The sequence below is a fragment of the Mauremys reevesii genome, linkage group 1, assembly GCF_016161935.1.
Source record: "Mauremys reevesii isolate NIE-2019 linkage group 1, ASM1616193v1, whole genome shotgun sequence".
In the NCBI taxonomy this organism is placed as follows: domain Eukaryota; kingdom Metazoa; phylum Chordata; order Testudines; family Geoemydidae; genus Mauremys; species Mauremys reevesii.
In genome coordinates, this window is record NC_052623.1 from 194,195,667 (window position 1) to 194,212,198 (window position 16,532).

Sequence of the window (16,532 nt, forward strand, 5' to 3'; positions counted from 1 at the left end):
GCAACAGATTAAAGCCAACGTGAGAGCATTAATCATGGAAAATAGTTTTCAGGGAGAGCACTTACATAAGTACCTCTGGCATCCTTCAAAAATGAAATGTTTAAAAATAACCATTTCAGTGCTTATATTCTAATTATTCAGCTCTGCAAGTCTGATATCAAAGCTGAACTACTTTAGTATGTTCTGTAATTACTGAGCATGCTGCCCCCAAGAAGCACCATCACAATGACTGAAAATAAATAAATAAATAAATAAAAAAAGATCAGTGAGAAAATTTCTCACATAGTGTCTGATCCAAACGCCTACTGGAGTCAATGGAAAGACTCCCTTTAACTTCAGTGGGCTTTGGATGAGGGCCTGGGTTTTCTGCAAACACACTTGCGTAATATCTGAAAAGTGTCTCTACAAATGAATAGCAATAATACAGAATGATGCACGGGAGAAGGCAGTAGTAATGTATTTATTGCCTTTCACCCAGAATGACGGAAAAAGCACTTCTTAATCTATATCCAAGCAGTTCAAGCTTGGCTTCATTTCAACAATGTGCAGAGTGCTTTGAGATCCTTCAGGGTGAACCACACTATACACTTAACAAGTTGAGTACCATTACTAAGAGTCTACTATACCATTGCAATTATTTTGTTTCATACCACCATACTCTATGAGAAGTTGGCAAGCATATAGCTCATGAATAAAACATGATTATTAAATACTCTAGTGAAATTGTCATTAAGATTAATATTAACATTCATACAGAAATAAAATCCAGTATCATATTGTAGTATCATACAGGCAAGGTCCTATGTTATTCAGAAATTAGGGCTGATATTTGTCTGATACCACTGAGGGAGGTTTAGGCTGGACATTAGGAAAAACTACCTAACTTTCAGGGTGGTTATGCACTGGAATAAATTGCCTAGGGAGGTTGTGGAATCTCCATCATTGGAGATTTTTAAAAGCAGGTTAGACAAACACCTGGCAGGGATGGTCTAGATAATACTTAGTCCTGCCTTAGTGCAGAGGACTGGACTAGATGACCTCTCAAGGTCCCTTCCAATCCCATGATTCTATAATTATGCAGAGCAAATCAGTCATAGAAATATTCATTTTCCTTTGCTTATTCAATAACCATCTAGCTAATGTGCCAATATAATGTGAATACATGACACTCAGAGTAGTCACTCTACTTTTGCAAATTCATGAATATCTTCGCTGTGATTTTTATTTAAAATTCTCAATTCTTAATCTGAGTTTAACATTCTCGTCAGACAACTCAAGTGATTTTGCTCCTCAGAAGCAGAGTTTTTAGTAACAAATTCCAAGAGTTTAATTACCAAAGTTATTGGCTATATTAAAGCTTGTCAGACTGCCTTTCATAGGTTTAGCACACAAGTGGCTATTCTGTATTCCTAGACCTTCTAAGATGCCCCTGTTTATTAGAGAGGAAGAAAGGATGATCTTGTGGACAAGTCACAAGACTGGAACACAGGACACCTGAACTGAATTCCTAGTTCAGCCTGAGATTGCCAGTGTGGGCTTAGGCAAATCACTTAGACCCAGATTTTTACGGATATTTAGACATTGCTCCATTCAGCATTGCAAGGCATAAGTAATTTGGACATCTAAAGACCCATTTTCAAAAAAAGTGACTTAGGAATGTAGGCGCCTAAGTCTTCTTAGGCACTTAGGCTTCTAACCTGTGAAACGCAGATCGTAATACTTCCTCTTTCCCTCCCCACCTTTGTGGCTATTTGGATTGTAAGCTCTTCAGGGAGGCATTGTCTCTCGTGATGTGTCTATACAGTGCTTAGCCCTGATCTTGGCTGTGGCCTCTAGGAATTAAAGTAATACAAATAATTAATTAAAATATTGTGTGTGCACAAGTTAAAGTGAGGTGGATTTTAAAGAAATAAATCCAGGGAAATCTTGGCCAGTATATCCTTTTGTGGGTGAATAAAGTGCAGTTTCCAGTCCACAGCATCCTCCACTAAAGAACCAACAGAAATGACTCATTGATTCCTGTTTTGACCTCCAGTTCCAAAATCTTTTTAAGCTACACAGGATTCTGGAATTTGGTAGGGTTTTGGGTCCCAGATGGAAGATGATTGAGGGGGGACTTTTTTCTTTTGTCATAGCACTGGTAACATATCAATTTCCTTTTGGAAAAATCTGTTCTTTTGTCTTAATGTTGTAGATTCAATAAAATTTCAGACTGCCATAAAATATAAAATCCATAAATCTGCATCACCACTGTTCAATTATTGAAAGGCTAGGTCTCTCATTCAAAGAGATATTTAATTCACATTAAAGTGAATAGCAGGTTTTGCCTCACAAAGGAAGAATTGACCCTTTTAAGATAAGAGATCATAGACCATAGTGGGTGGACACAGTTACCACAAACAACTAATGCCTGTTTGTACTCAACATCGTATAATTTTACCCTCGGGGTTAGTTTTTACTATATTTCTTAATGCTAAGGGGACTTTACAAAGTTTGTATATTTTTGGCAGCTAACTAGGATCTATATATGTGTGATATGTTATACCCTTGAAGAATGTGAGGTGCTCAACAGGCTGCAATCAGGGTCAGCCCTAGACCAAATGGCACTCCAGGCGAGGAGCATCTTCAGTGCCCCGCCTCCATTTGTTAAACATTTGAATAGCTTATGAGATTCTCCAAAGATCCAGAACATTCTAGGAGATTAGTGAAAAATGAATCCACATAGGGAAGACCTGAAACATGTTACTTCAAACATTCTATTTTCCTTTTCGTCACTAATAACAAAAACAGCTCCACAACCCTGGAGCCTTCCAATCCCAGCATCCCCAGGCAGTTGACTGGGTCACCTTCCCCTAAATCCAGCCCTGCCTGGAATGCATCTTATTCAGTAAACTTATTATGTGCTTCTTGATTCCTCTGCATTTGCAAACTATTCCAGGAGTGCTGGAACAATTTTTATAGTTGAGGTGCTGAGAGCCGTTGAACCAAACTGAAAACCCTGTATATAATGGAAACCACTTCAAGCCAGGGTGTGCGGGAGCAACCCGACATTCCTAGTTCCAGCACCTATGAACTATTCTGAAACTCAAGTGTGCAGGGACGTTGTTGTTCCAAGATTTCAATGTCCACAACATATCACCTGTCCTTGTACTGACCCATCAGCATAGTTTTGCCATACAGACTCTGCTATACAAGCTTAGTTTTTGATTCCCCCGCTCCCAAACATATAACACACTGCATGGTATGCTGTGTATATGGAATATTTACTTAAATCGTTAAGGTTGAGAGTACTGCAAAGGAGATTAGGGTGTTCTGTCCGGTCTTTTGGAGGCAAAAGAAAGTTCCTTGTGAAGATGTGGCATCTGTCACTGTCATTGGAAGTGTGCTCCATAGCTGTTAGGATGTGGTTAAGAGATTTCTCACCATTTGGCATTTCCTTCCTTTTAAGAGTTTACGTGGGAGGATGTCTCATTTAAATAACCGTAATTCCATTTAAACAGAGGCATTTCTTTATGGAATACATTTCAGCACTTTGTAACACTACTAACAGGCTTCCCTCCACCTGCAATGTGAACTGACAAGGAGCAGAGTAAAGTTGACAGCTGTGGGTGGCAACTTAAGCCTGTATGACACTCTAGGTAGGTAAGGGAAGGAAGTTTACCTGGCTCTGAAACTTTATGTCAGGCAGCTTTCACCAATAAAAATCAAATTACACCAAAATTGGGAAGTCTTATCTATAGCAGATAAAAAGTGGCTTTACAATCTAGGTACAGTACTACTGTAATTGTCTCAGTACGTGACTTCAAGGAAGGACCACACAGGACTACGATGGAAGATTATTATGGGACACTTCATACCATTTGTTCACTTACAGTACTGCAGGCACAGAACCAGGAAGAATAATTTTCATTCTTGTTATCTGAGTCACAAAAATAAGGTCGTTCTCAGTAGCTGAGGTTTGTGAATAGATGACTCATAGCAAATGGATTTAAGGTGCATAAAGCGAAACAGCTCAACAAGTGGAAAATTAAATAAAGATAGTACAACTTCATGGACTATTGACGCTACTGAGACCTATGGCTTCAGCTTCTGAAGTTATAGCGGAAGCTCTTCTCAATCCACACACACAAAAATGTAATTAGCTTGGGTAAGGAACATAATGGAAGCCTCACTTTACATTAGTAAACTGCGCCTGTACTATTGTAAATACATCAGTAACTAGACTGGTGAAAAAAATCCCTAATGTAGACACATTCTTAGAGCCAAGGTTACTCAAAACACATTTCTTGTCAACAAAAATCACTTAACAGTGAGGAAATCACCCATTAAGGCAATATTAACATGAATCCAACTTAATTTAAATGCCTCACCTCTCTCTGATTCTCATACTGGAATGAGTAGACTTCTCGCAGGTAACAACCACACTCTGTTCACACATCCTAGGCCTAGGTTCTCAACCTAGGAATTTCAGACAAGCCAGTAGAGGATCATGACTGCCTTTTTCTGTCTTACTGGCCACATGGGAGGGTGATCCTGAAACCTGTAAAACAGGAACGTGGTACGACAAACTTTGAGACCCACTGCTCTACATCACATTCAAAAGCAAAAAAACTAACTCCTGACTGCCAGACTATAGTTTTTCCATTACTTACTATCTAAAGAAATCTTATGTCAGAATTAAGGTGAGAGGAGAAAAGAATAGGAAGCACTGTGGGTGTTTGGTGAGGGGAAAAGCGGGGTTAGAAAGAGCATATAGATTTTAGAACATCTGCATAAAACCAGTTTGTCTCCCTGGCCCTCCTAACAAAAGCAGTTTACTTCACTCAGATCTTTTATGCGGCATACTGTCCCCCTTTCCACTTGATTACTTACTGCTGCCAGTGTGATTCTACGCGAAAAAAAATTTTTATAAAAAATTTAAACTCACCTTTAACCCACCTTTAATTGCTATATATATAAAAACTTTAGGCTCTTTTAGTCTAGTATACTCCTACCTAATAAGGGGCAGTGCTCCCAGGGAGGATACATCGTCGGTGCAGACGGCGGTAGGCCACAGTGCACGGTATGGCTGGTGCACCAGCAGCACCACTGACCCCTGACCCGAAAGACACAGCAGAGCCTGTTTGCCCAGCCTGGATTTCCTTTTTGCCCAGCGTGGTTTGCCCAGCGTGTGATCGTGGAAATGTGGTAAAAAGCAAAAAAAAAAAAAAAAAGAAAGAGTTCCCGCAAACAATGCGAAGGAGACGTATCGCAGGCAAATCAGTTCTATCAGCGCTAATAATTTCGCAAATAAAAAAAAAATAAAAAAATATTTTTTAAAAGATGCACAAAATGCATCAGCACACACACACTGCTGCGTGACACAAATGGCGTGGAAAAGATGGCAAATGGGAGCTCATGGACTGGGGGACTGAATGGACTCCACAGTTCAGCATCTGCTGCTCATAGCAAGCATGGCTGAGCTTCAATCTTTCTGCGGTCAAAAAAAAAAGTCAAAACAGTGGTCAGGTAGGTCAGGGGCCCATGCGCACCCCACCCACCCCACCCCCCCCCAGAAAAAAAACACTCTCTTGACTCTTTCTTGAATCTTTTATATCTTTACTCTTTACTGAACTGTGCAGCGATGGTGCAGCCTAACACCAACATCACGCTGCCCCTGGCCTATGGCTGGCTGGCTGGTGGTATCTATTGGTCTGGTATCCGTCCCATCAGCCAGGCACATGGGGCAGGGGGCAGCAAAAGAGACTGCTGCATGGGCTCTAGCTAAGGCGTGCGGGGGGCCTTTCGCTGCCTGGTCCTAATTTTTCCTGGTAGATGGTACAGTATGGCCAGTAACCATCGTTGTACAAGGGCTGAGGGGCATAGCCCCCCCAGCCCCCCACCAGAAAAAAAAGAAGAAAGATTCTGAACTAGCTAGGCTGTCCTCTCCCTCTCCTCCACTCTTACTCCTCTCCTCTTACTGTCTACTGTAGCTGGACAGCTGGATGCTCACTTCCCTCCACTCATATCTCACTGTCACTGTTCCTTATTCTATTATTGCATCACTTTTCTTATTGGGACATCACACATGGGGGGGACAGGAAGCTGAGGGCCCAGGAAGACACAGGGAACAGAACAGAACAGAATCACAAATCAGCACAGCTCATGACACAGAGCACAGTCTGACACTCTGGTTCTGCTCTGGTTCTCTTCTACAGTGGTTCTCTAGTACACATATTCATATTTAGATTCTATTTTAGATACCTTTTTTACAGTTTGGGAGAGATCCCAATTCCTATTTTATTTTTTTTGCTTTAGCGCCAGGGCAGGCAGGAGCACCACAGCAGCAAATGGAACAAACAAAGGACTTTATACAATCATCATATTAATCATCTTATTATGGTATGATGGATGGTTATGTATGGCTGATAACCATCTCATCTCTGCTATCAAAAAAAAGCAAAATGCTGCTGCTGTGCTGCTGCGCTGCTGCTGCTGTGGCGGCATCTAGTACACATATGGTGACACAAGGAAAAAAACGGGCTCCATGATTGATTGCCATTGGCATCATGGCATCTGCCAGAAGGAAAAAAGAAAAAAAAAATGCCGCTGCTGCTTTGCTTGCTTTCTTTGTGAGGATTGACATTTTACACATTACCCAGAACCATTTTTTTGATTTTTTTGCATCAGGCACTGGGATCTCAACAAGGAAATTCAAAGGCGGGGGAGGCTATGGGATAGGATGGATAGCTACAGCTAGCCACCACAGTCTCAGAAAAAAATCAACTAGCCTCGGGACCGTGGCGCACCACCACCGATAAACGTTTAGTGTGTGGCCACGCACACTCGATTTTATACAATCTGTTTTGTTAAACCGGTTTATGTAAATTCGGAATAATCCCGTAGTGTAGACGTACCCTTAGTTAGCCTGTGCTGGGCTACGCTGCTTATGCTGTCCCGGCTTGCTTAACACATCCAGCTGGGGAGTGGAATTCACTGCTGTTTTCTCATTAGGGTTGTATTCCTTATCTGCATTGATTGATAATAGGGAAAATAGACTAACTGAACCAAAGATTTTCCCCTTCAGGAGGAGGAACTGGTCTCCCCATCCAACTTTACCTGCTCTACAGTCTGCACTGCATCATTTTGTTGCCCATTTAGCCCTTTCAGCCAGAGAAAAGAGAAAAGGAAGGTGGGTGGGATGGATAATTCTCTCTGTGTATCACAGACCTGCTCAGCAAAGCACTCTTCCTTGCTCTCCACCCCACCCAAGTGGTGGTTAAGACCATATGCAGAAGCTGATGGAGCTGCTATAGCTCTGGCTAATACAGGTGGGTCCTTTAGTTCTGGTGGCTCAGGTTCATGCTTTTAGAACTAGAGGTCCCAGTGCTGACAACAAACCCAGGGGCACAGCCTTACATTGTCACAGAGGAAAGGCTGAGAAATCAGAACAGTGCCATCATTTAAAGTGGTGGTGGTGGCGGGTGGGCACTGTAATAAAAGTTATAATTCACTTTTGAGGCATCAGTAAAAGACAGGTCTGATGTCGTATTCAAGAATTACTGTGTTTACCATACACGCTTACAACTGTTTCCATCATCAGTCTCCCCTCATCAGCGACCTTGGGTTCCAGTGGTGTGCTACCAACCGCCATGCCACCAGGTTTTAAATCAGAACAAAAGGACACACCATTAAGGACTTACACCAGAGGTGGGCAAACTACGGATGTGGCCCGCGGGATGCTCCTGCCCGGCCCCTGAGCTCCTGGCCTGGGAGGCTAGCCCCCAGCCCCTCCCCTGCTGTTCCCCCTGCTTCCGCAGCCTCAGCTCACTGTGCCACTGGCGCAATGCTCCAGGTGACAGGGCTGCAAACTCTTGCGGCCTGACCCCGTGCTCTGTGCTGCACAGTGGTGTGGCTGGCTCCAGCCAGGTGGCGTGGCTGCCTGTTCCGGTGCTCTGGGCGGTGCGGCTGTAGCACTGCCAGACACCGGTGCTCCAGGCAGTGCAGTAAGGGGGCAGGGAGCAAGGAGGGTTGGAATAAGGGCAGGAGAGCTCAGGGTGGTGGTAGTTACCCGGGGTTCTTTCAAGCCAAAACTCTTGGTAACTTTTACTCTATGCAAGATGGTGTCAGGAAATAAATCTGGGGAGACACGGCCGTCCGACCGATAGATGGCTGGCACAAACAGGACAACACAAGAGTGCTTTCACTTCAAGCTAAACTTTACTTAGTCTCAAGCACTTACACACGTCCACAACAGGTTAGTAAAACATCCCCAGCCCTCGATAATTACCGAAGCTGAGTGTTGCTCTCGAGTGGCACAGCGGCAGTCCCTCTGCGGGTGGGGAACACAAGATGCATCCAGAGGGAGAGTCCAGTCCTGAAGAGAGTCCCATCCCCCAACTCTTCCCCCTTATTTTATACATTAGTAACACAATGACAGGTCCCTTAAAGAAAACTTCTTAAGCTAGTAGTTTCATTGGTCAAGCAAGAGGTTCCTTCTGATTATTGATTAACCAGGTGTGGGTTTTTCCAGAGTTTGCAGCCTTGAGGCCCCAGTAGGCATTCCTGGGGCACATCCTGCTCTTCTAAAATGCATATATCAGCAACTTCAACACAATTCTTATCAGGAAGGACGTGGAGTCAAGCTGCCCTTTTGTGGCACCCAAAACCCTCTCCCTTCCTGCCTTGGTTAAGCTAAGCCTGCTGACTAGGCCACTTTTAGCAATAAGCCATAGTGGTTTCAGGCAATTTACTGGTTTGCCAAAATCTCCCAATACAGTGGTCGGGGGCGGGGGTGTGGATAGGGGTCAGGGCAGTCAGAGGGTGGGGAACATGGGGGCAGGGGTTCTGGGGGCAGTCAGGAAGGAGGGGGTTGGATGGGGTGGCAGGGGGCAGTCAGGGGCAGGGGTTTTCGGGGGCGGTCAGGGAGAAGGGGTGGTTGGATGGGGCAGAGGTCCCAGGGGGCAGTCAGGAATGAGAGGAGAGGTTGGATGGGGCGGCGGGTGACAGTCAGGGGCGGGAGGTCCGGGGGCAGTCAGGGGACAGGGAGCAAGGGGGATGGATGGGGTAGGAGTCCTGGGGGAACCATCAAGGGACAAGGAGGGTTGGATGGGAAAGGAGTCCCAGGGGGGCCATCAGGGGGCGAGAAGCGGGGGGAGAGGGTCGGATGGGGGCATTGGCTGGGCCATGCTTGGCTGTTTGGGACACAGCCTCCCCTAAGTGGCCCTCCATACAATTTTGGAAACCTGATGTGGCCCACGGGCCAAAAAGTTTGCCCGCCCCTGACTTACACACACCATTCCCTGCATGTTGAGAAAAAGAATACTGCCTCTTCATCCAGGAGCTGCTCAAGGCACGTGGCATAAGTGCTTTTTTAATTTCCTCTACATATAGAATGAAAGAAAAAAGAGCAGCCATGGGTGAAGAAGGATTACTGAAACCCAAAGAAATGCAAAAGGTTTTAAAAATGAAACCATTGGCATTTGAGTGGTTCTGGATAATAGTTCAACAGCAGCCATGCTGCTTTTAATCTAACAGAACGAAGTGACAAATTATAGCTTCACTCTAAGAGTAATGTCCCCGGCAGATATTTGCTCCTTAGTATAGATCTTTAATGTTCTTCCTAATCAAATATAAAATAAACAGTGTATCGAGAGCACCTTTTATTTTATGAAGAGACTTAAAAAAAAATCAAGTATACTTTTTTATGCATTAGAGTTGCAAACTGCCATAGGGTCTTTTCATTTGAAATGTGTCATTTGCTGTAATTTGATTGCATATTTCACTATATCAGATCAGCAAACACAAAACTGGAAATGGAGACAGGCACTTAAGGACTTCAGCAGGGTCCGGTGTTTATCAATCTGTAACATATGTAGGCTATTTACTGATGAACCTAATTTGTTTATAGTAGCTTGGGGGGGAAAAAGTTTACCTGAGTGGCAGGCAATCTATCTATAAGTAGTATCTGAGCACTTCCAATGATCTATCACTGTAGTATCTGAGTGTTTCACAGTCTTTAATATATTTATCCTCATGACACCCCAAAAGGCATGGAAGTATCATCCCCATTTTGCAGATGGGGAACTAAGGCACTGAGGCCCAGACCCTGAAAGGTACTTAGGCTCCAAACTTCCAATCTGGGTCAACAACTTGCCCAGTCATTCAGTATGTGGTGAGGGAGGGAAATGAACCCAGGACTAGACTAGGGTGTCCTCACCTCTTTTTAGCTTCCGATCTGTTGAATGAACTCTCCCCTTGTAGGACTAATCAATGCTACCCTGCAACCTTGGCTTAAAAGTTTTGAAAATATTTCCATCTTTCTTAGAAGGAAAATAAATAATGCACCTACCAAAAGCAACGGACATGGATTTATCTCTATAAAAGCCATTTTCCTTGATAGCCCATACAAATACTTTGTAATTCAATAACGTATCCCTACTTCTTCCATGCTGATGCTTGTTAATTCTCTTGTTGGTGCTAAGGTTAAAGCCACTGTTATGTATTGTTATGGAAAAGCTGGTGATAAAATGCATGGGATGACTTATAACTACTCAACATTTAACTCTCCAAATTAAGGGTAAACCTACAGGGCTTGGTCCAAGGACCTATGAAGACTGATTACAGCAAGTGCATCCAGATGGTCACTACAAGGAATGAGTTCATTAGACACCCTCTTTCCTGTGGATGGGGATTAGCAGAGGAGCTAGCTCCAGTGAATCTCCTCTTTGATCACATCTTCACCCTTTCATGTTTAGATTAGCAATTTAGATCGTCATATTTGCCAGAATTAGATTGTAAATTCCATGTGAGGGTCCTTATCTTTTAGCTTTTTCTAAACACCACGTACCTCTATGCTGCTCTGTAAAACATTCTGCAGAGTGTCAGAAAGCTGACGTCTCTCCACTATGGCCCCATTTCCCTTCTCACTGTTCCTTCAGTGCCTCCTCAGGTAAGTCCATGACAGCAAGGCTGAGGACGTCAGTGGGCTCCAGCAGGATCTCTACCCCTTTCTCCTTACACACTTTTTCTAAGAGATCTTGTTCCACTCACACGATTGCAACTACCAACTCTATGGTGATGACTCACAAATCTGTCACTCCATTCCTGATCTGGCTCCAAATTTACATGTGAACCTCTCTCACACATCTCCGCCTGTGTGTCTTGCCATCTAAGTCAAACTTAATATAGCTAAAACTAAACTCCTTATCTTTCCCTCAAATCCCTCTCCACTACCCACAATCTCTGTCACTGTTAACAAAGCCACCATTCTCCCTCTCACTTAAACCTATAGCTTAATTTTTTTTAACAAACTGTCTTTAGCAGCTATGGTGGCAAAGCAAACTTTTAAACCATGAACCAAGTGTAACCAATGCAAGGACATCAACCCCGAGTCGGCAGAGAGCCTGAATTAATAGCTCTGAGAAGTGTGAGCTGTCCCATTAATCTCGGTGCAATGTTAACTCAGATGCCCAAAGATCATTTAAATGTCACTGAACTTCGCTTCTCAGTAAAGCTTGGGAAAGTACATCTGGTTCCCCCATCTCCCAATGTTGATGTAGCAAGGGGAGCTCAGTCTGAGGCAGCTGCTAACCTTTCCTCCCCTCCTGCCAAACCTATGTGGGGCAAACTGACACTGCAAGCCCGGGCCCTGGAAGGCTGCTCCCAGCCAATGACCTCTGAGAGGACCTGGGGAGCACCACCAGGGAATAGAGGCAGTTGGATTGTAATTGGACGGAGAAAGAACCCCAGGAGTGAGCTGAACTCCTGCCAGGAGCAGTGGGATTGCCCAGGAGTGTGGGATCCTGTAGGGAACTGAGGGGCAAGAGACTCAGACTTTGGCCTTGCCCAGGGTGAAGGCTAGCTGACTACAGACCCAAACTGAAAAATGCCTCTCATTTTTCTTTTTTAAATCTTCTTAACCCCCCCACCCCCAATCCCGTGTAGTCAGTGATCTTAAACCTCAGCTCTGTGATGTGTTTATATGGAAGATAGTACGATAAGGTAATAAAAAAGTATGAATCTTTCATTGACTCCTATGTTTCAATTAACAAAGAAAATATTCATGGTGCAGCTCCTCAGCAAAGCCTAATTACCATAGATGTTGTTCTCTAGCTCTCCCTGTGTTAGAATAATCAGCAGCAGTAAGATTTTTGCAAACAAGTGGTGAAAAAGACTTGATTGGTGGGCTAGAGGCAGAGGTGATTATCTTAAGCAAATGTCTCATCATTCATAACCTTGACTCATGTGTATAGTAAATATAGCCTCTTTTTTCTGTGCTTGTTGACACCTACAGTAATTACTCCCAGAAAGGTAACTCTCTGAGGCAATATTTTCATCCTCCTTAATTGCACAAGTACCAACTAACACTCTATCAGCATTGATGAGCAGTGACATCCTCCTGTCAGCCAAGTAATTTGTTGGCAGAAAATGCCACAGACACTTTAGGTTCCATCTTTCAAAACTCCTCATGCAAATGAGGCACAGTAATTAGCACTGACCTTCGGCTAATGTTGGTTACCAATCAATGGTGTGCCCTACTCAGCTGCTGCCTTATATATTCCATTTAACAACCGGGCATACAAATGGGTAAGCAGGAGCAATGGAGAAACACCAGTGTTATGTACAGCATTCATTCATGTTATCTACAGGGCACTTTACATGCTTTTAGTACTTCATGGCCCTAGTAACAAACATGTGGAAAGGTGTATTTCTGTCTTGAGGCAATGGGAGCTGAAGACACTCAGCGCCTTGCAGGACTAGCCTCTTAGAGGGGATGTCTACACTGCAGCTGGGAATATGCTTCCCAGAGTGTAGACGTACACACACACACTCTCTCTGCTGGAGCTGACATGCTACAAATAGCTGTGTAGCTGGAGTAGCATGTGCAACAGCTTGGGCTAGCCACCTGTGTACGTACTCAACTGGTCCAGGTGGGTACATAAACAGTTAGTTAGCCCAAGGTGCGTGGCTACACAGCTAGCATGAGTCAGTCTACCTGTGCTCGGAAGCACACTGCCAGCTGCAGTGCAGACATACTCTTAGAGAGCAAGCTTAGGCCTCAAAACTAGAAACGTAACAGGCACACACACAAACTCCTGTGTGTTTTGATTAAAGCCATACCTCTTTCACCAACTGATGAATGTTCTGAGCTTGTGAAAATCTCTTATGCCATCTTTCCAAAAGCTACCTCAAGCAGGGCCAGATTCAGGGTTAGGGTCTCTTGTGACAGCTGGGCCTACAAATTTATGCAATTGTGAGCTCATCTGTAAGAAGTTAGTGAAATTTCATGGAATGCCACAGTAAGCAATAGCCTACGATAAGGAATGTGGATGAGAAAAGGTACGGAAGGCAGATTGAATTAGTCCAAACAAAATTGCTTACTGATATAACTCAAGGATTCTGTTAAGATCATGCCTGGTAAAGAAGATGAAATGAGGACCAAAAATTAATAAACCAGAATTGGTATATGTAACAGAGTGGCACTCACCTCTTGAGAGCACCCCCTGGCCGGGTGCACGTCTGTTCCTCTCTCAGCCTGTGGTGACCCCAGTCGGTGTTTTTTCAGGCGGTTTCAGTGATGCAGTCCTCCAGCCAAGTAACATACAGTCTGTGTGAAAAATATACAAAGCAGACCCATTCTGCAGTATCAGCCCAACAGGGTCCTTCTGGTGCCCTCAACACCATCTTTAACTGTAACCCTGTCCCTGGGCTCAGGTCTTTAAACAGTCCCGGCCCCAGTATTGAGCCAGACCTCCAGGCTTCCCTCCTTGGAGACGATGTCTTCACCCTTTCTGGGCTGAGCTCTCCAGCTGAGCCACTAAACAGTTCAGGTCTCCTTCCGGGAGTGTATCAAAATCCAGACAGTTCAATATCATTGACCTTCTTTGGGGTGTGTCTCTCCCCTCCCCAGGGCTTGGTTCAATTCACCTCTCTGGGATTAAGGCCACTCCACCTGTGGCAGGTGCGGGGAGGAAGAACCAGGCCCACCCACTATTCTGGCTTCCAGCCCAAGAATCTTCTGAATAGCACTAGCCTGCTGTATCCCTTTGAACTGTCCACACTATGCTGCTATGATTCCTTGGGCCACTTCTCCACAGCCCTTCACCTTATTCACCTTGTCTTGGGGCTTAGAGCTACCAAGTCGCAACAGCCAGCCAGGAGCTCCCTCTTGCCTTCCTGGTCCCTGCCAGCAACCGCTCGGTCCAAGGTACTACAGTCCCTTCAGCCCACCAGGAACACCATCCTCACGTCTCTCAGTCCAAGCAGCAACTGCTCTCTGCTCTCCACTCCAGCTCCTTTTATAAGGCCCTGCTAGGCCTGGATTGGCTGTTTCCCTGTAGCCTGTTCCTGACTGCCTGTGTCCCATGCAGCATCTTTAGACTGCTTGGTGGATTCAGCTCCTTTTTGGGATGCCATGTGGTAGGACCACAAGGCCTCCAGCAGGGGGCCTCTGGGTCTAATATACTCCATCACAGTATGTGAGATCATTAGGCCTAATTGGCGGACAAAATAATGAGGGCATGGGCTATCCCACTCATCACTCCTTTTTGGTGTCCTTAAAGAAACTTGGAGGGAAAAATTGGCTACTGGAGTGAGCTTCACCATCATTGCTGCTACATCACCATCTTCTGAAAGCCTGGACCTTTGTTATCCTGATCCTGAGAAAAGTCCTGACCAGACCAGGCCAGGGAGAGGGACACTGTCAACTCCACCATCTCCAGCTGAATGCCAAACTCCACTTGACATGTGAGACTTTGTCTTATCCCTCCTATGTATTCTTTATCTTCCCCGCCTTACTACTTTCTCTTTCCTATCCCTCTCCTTTTCCCTTCTGCCTAATAAGAGTCTGGCTGAGCTGGCCAAGCCTATATTTTGCAATACTGCTGTAAGCCTGTGACCACAAAGGCAGCTTAAAGCAATGCTTTAAACAACCCAATGCTGGTAAAAGTTTGCCAGGCCTTGGAGTGCCTGATAAAACTGTGTGCTGTGCCTGTGTTTTTCCAGCAATAAGGTTACAAGTGAGAGAGAAGGTTGCATCTTCTATCTTTGCTATTCTTTTCACACTCTTTTTGTGAGTGTTTGTCTTGTTTTTCTTTCTAGGAAACAAGACTGGTCTTCAACAACAACGACTCCAGACCACCTCACCTATTTTCTCCCCTACCTCACCAAAAGGACTGTTATTACCATTTTAATGCCTTCTAAAAGACTGTCAAACAAGGGGGGTTTCCTCTAAAAACTCTTTATAAAAGCTTTGTTTAATACTTTACTTTTCAAATGCTTTAACTGGTTTTCTTTCTTTCTGTATCATTAATAAAATGTTAAAAGGATTTTAATGATGTGTTTACCATGATAATAAGCAAGCTGAAGTCTTTGTATACCAAACCCCAAATCTTGTTTTAAAATGTTCAGTGTTGGATAGTGACTGGGCTATCTTAGCAGCTTTGACTCGTTAGCCCCTTTCTTCCATCTACATTAATACAACAGGTCAGAACAACAGATGACAGAGTTTCACTGGAAAACTCAGGTTTAAACACAGATCACTGGGGAACTTGGGTTTTATTGCAGGGGGTCTGGTTTAACCCACATAGTGAAAGTCATTCATGCAGTGCAGCTTTACAAACAGTAAACTCAGCAATTCAAAGTACCAACCGAACAGGGGAGCTCTTATGCTGCCCCAGAGCTCCTGGTATTGCCAGCTGATGAGCACAACTCCTCTCTAAGTTACTGCAGCTAATTAGCTCCCAAATGGGAGTACCTCTTTAAGCCACCCCTGAACACTGGCTGGGAAATAATACCCAGAATGCCAATCACTACTAACCGGGGCCTCCTCTGTGGCAGGCTGTGGACTCACCACTCAGCAGAGAGATGAAGGGTTAAATGTAGCCAGGATATGAATTACCTTCTCAGAAAATAGCCTTCCAGATCACGGGTGATGTATATTGGTTACTCTGTATCTGTTCAGTGGGTAAAGCAGAGAATTTATATTCGCGATTGCCAATCTAGTGCCTTTCAGGAGCTCTCAAGTTCACACACAAACACACATGAAAAACATGGTAAATTACTTAATGTTGTAGTGCAGCTTCTGCTCCTCTGTAAACAACTTCATTTTCCTTTTTTTATTATGGGCTAAAGGGGAATTATCTGCAGTTTCTATGAGCATTTGGTACAAAAGCATAGATGGTATATACAGTTGTCTTCCCTGCTGATTAAATCTAGCAGCTATGAACAGCTGTTCAGTCCTTAGCCTCAGCCATTATTTTTCCATTTAGAAGACATAAGAGGTTTTACAAATATTTGAAGTTCTTTTCAGAGAAAAAGCACAGTAATAAATGCTATGATTTGTTACAGCTCTTGGCTTGTCCTGCCACCTGATATCATCTTCAGGTGTGTCAGTTTAAAGTTCTGCTTCATTAACTTGCTTGCCTGCTTGAAGGGACTAAGGGTATGTCTATACTGCAGCCTTCCCTCCCAGCCCAGTAGACAGATCTGCACTAACTCAGTAAAAATGTAGATGTTGCAGCATGAGTGAAGGAATGCCAGAAAGGAGTGCA

General features: G+C 44.1%; 1 long non-coding RNA gene across 4 annotated transcripts in view; it reads right to left on the bottom strand.

The window, feature by feature from the left end:
• Window positions 1–14,239, bottom strand: part of LOC120384593 — a 45,094-nt gene extending 30,855 nt beyond the window's left edge. For 3 of the 4 annotated variants that reach the window (XR_005588970.1, XR_005588967.1, XR_005588966.1), the window contains exons 1-2: window positions 13,469–14,239; window positions 4,371–4,540 (exon numbers count right to left, since the gene is read on the bottom strand). This is a non-coding gene — a long non-coding RNA (uncharacterized LOC120384593). The remainder of the gene's footprint in view (window positions 1–4,370; window positions 4,541–13,468) is intronic. The other variant, XR_005588969.1, reaches the window with a different exon arrangement.
• Window positions 14,240–16,532: the final 2,293 nt, after the last annotated feature.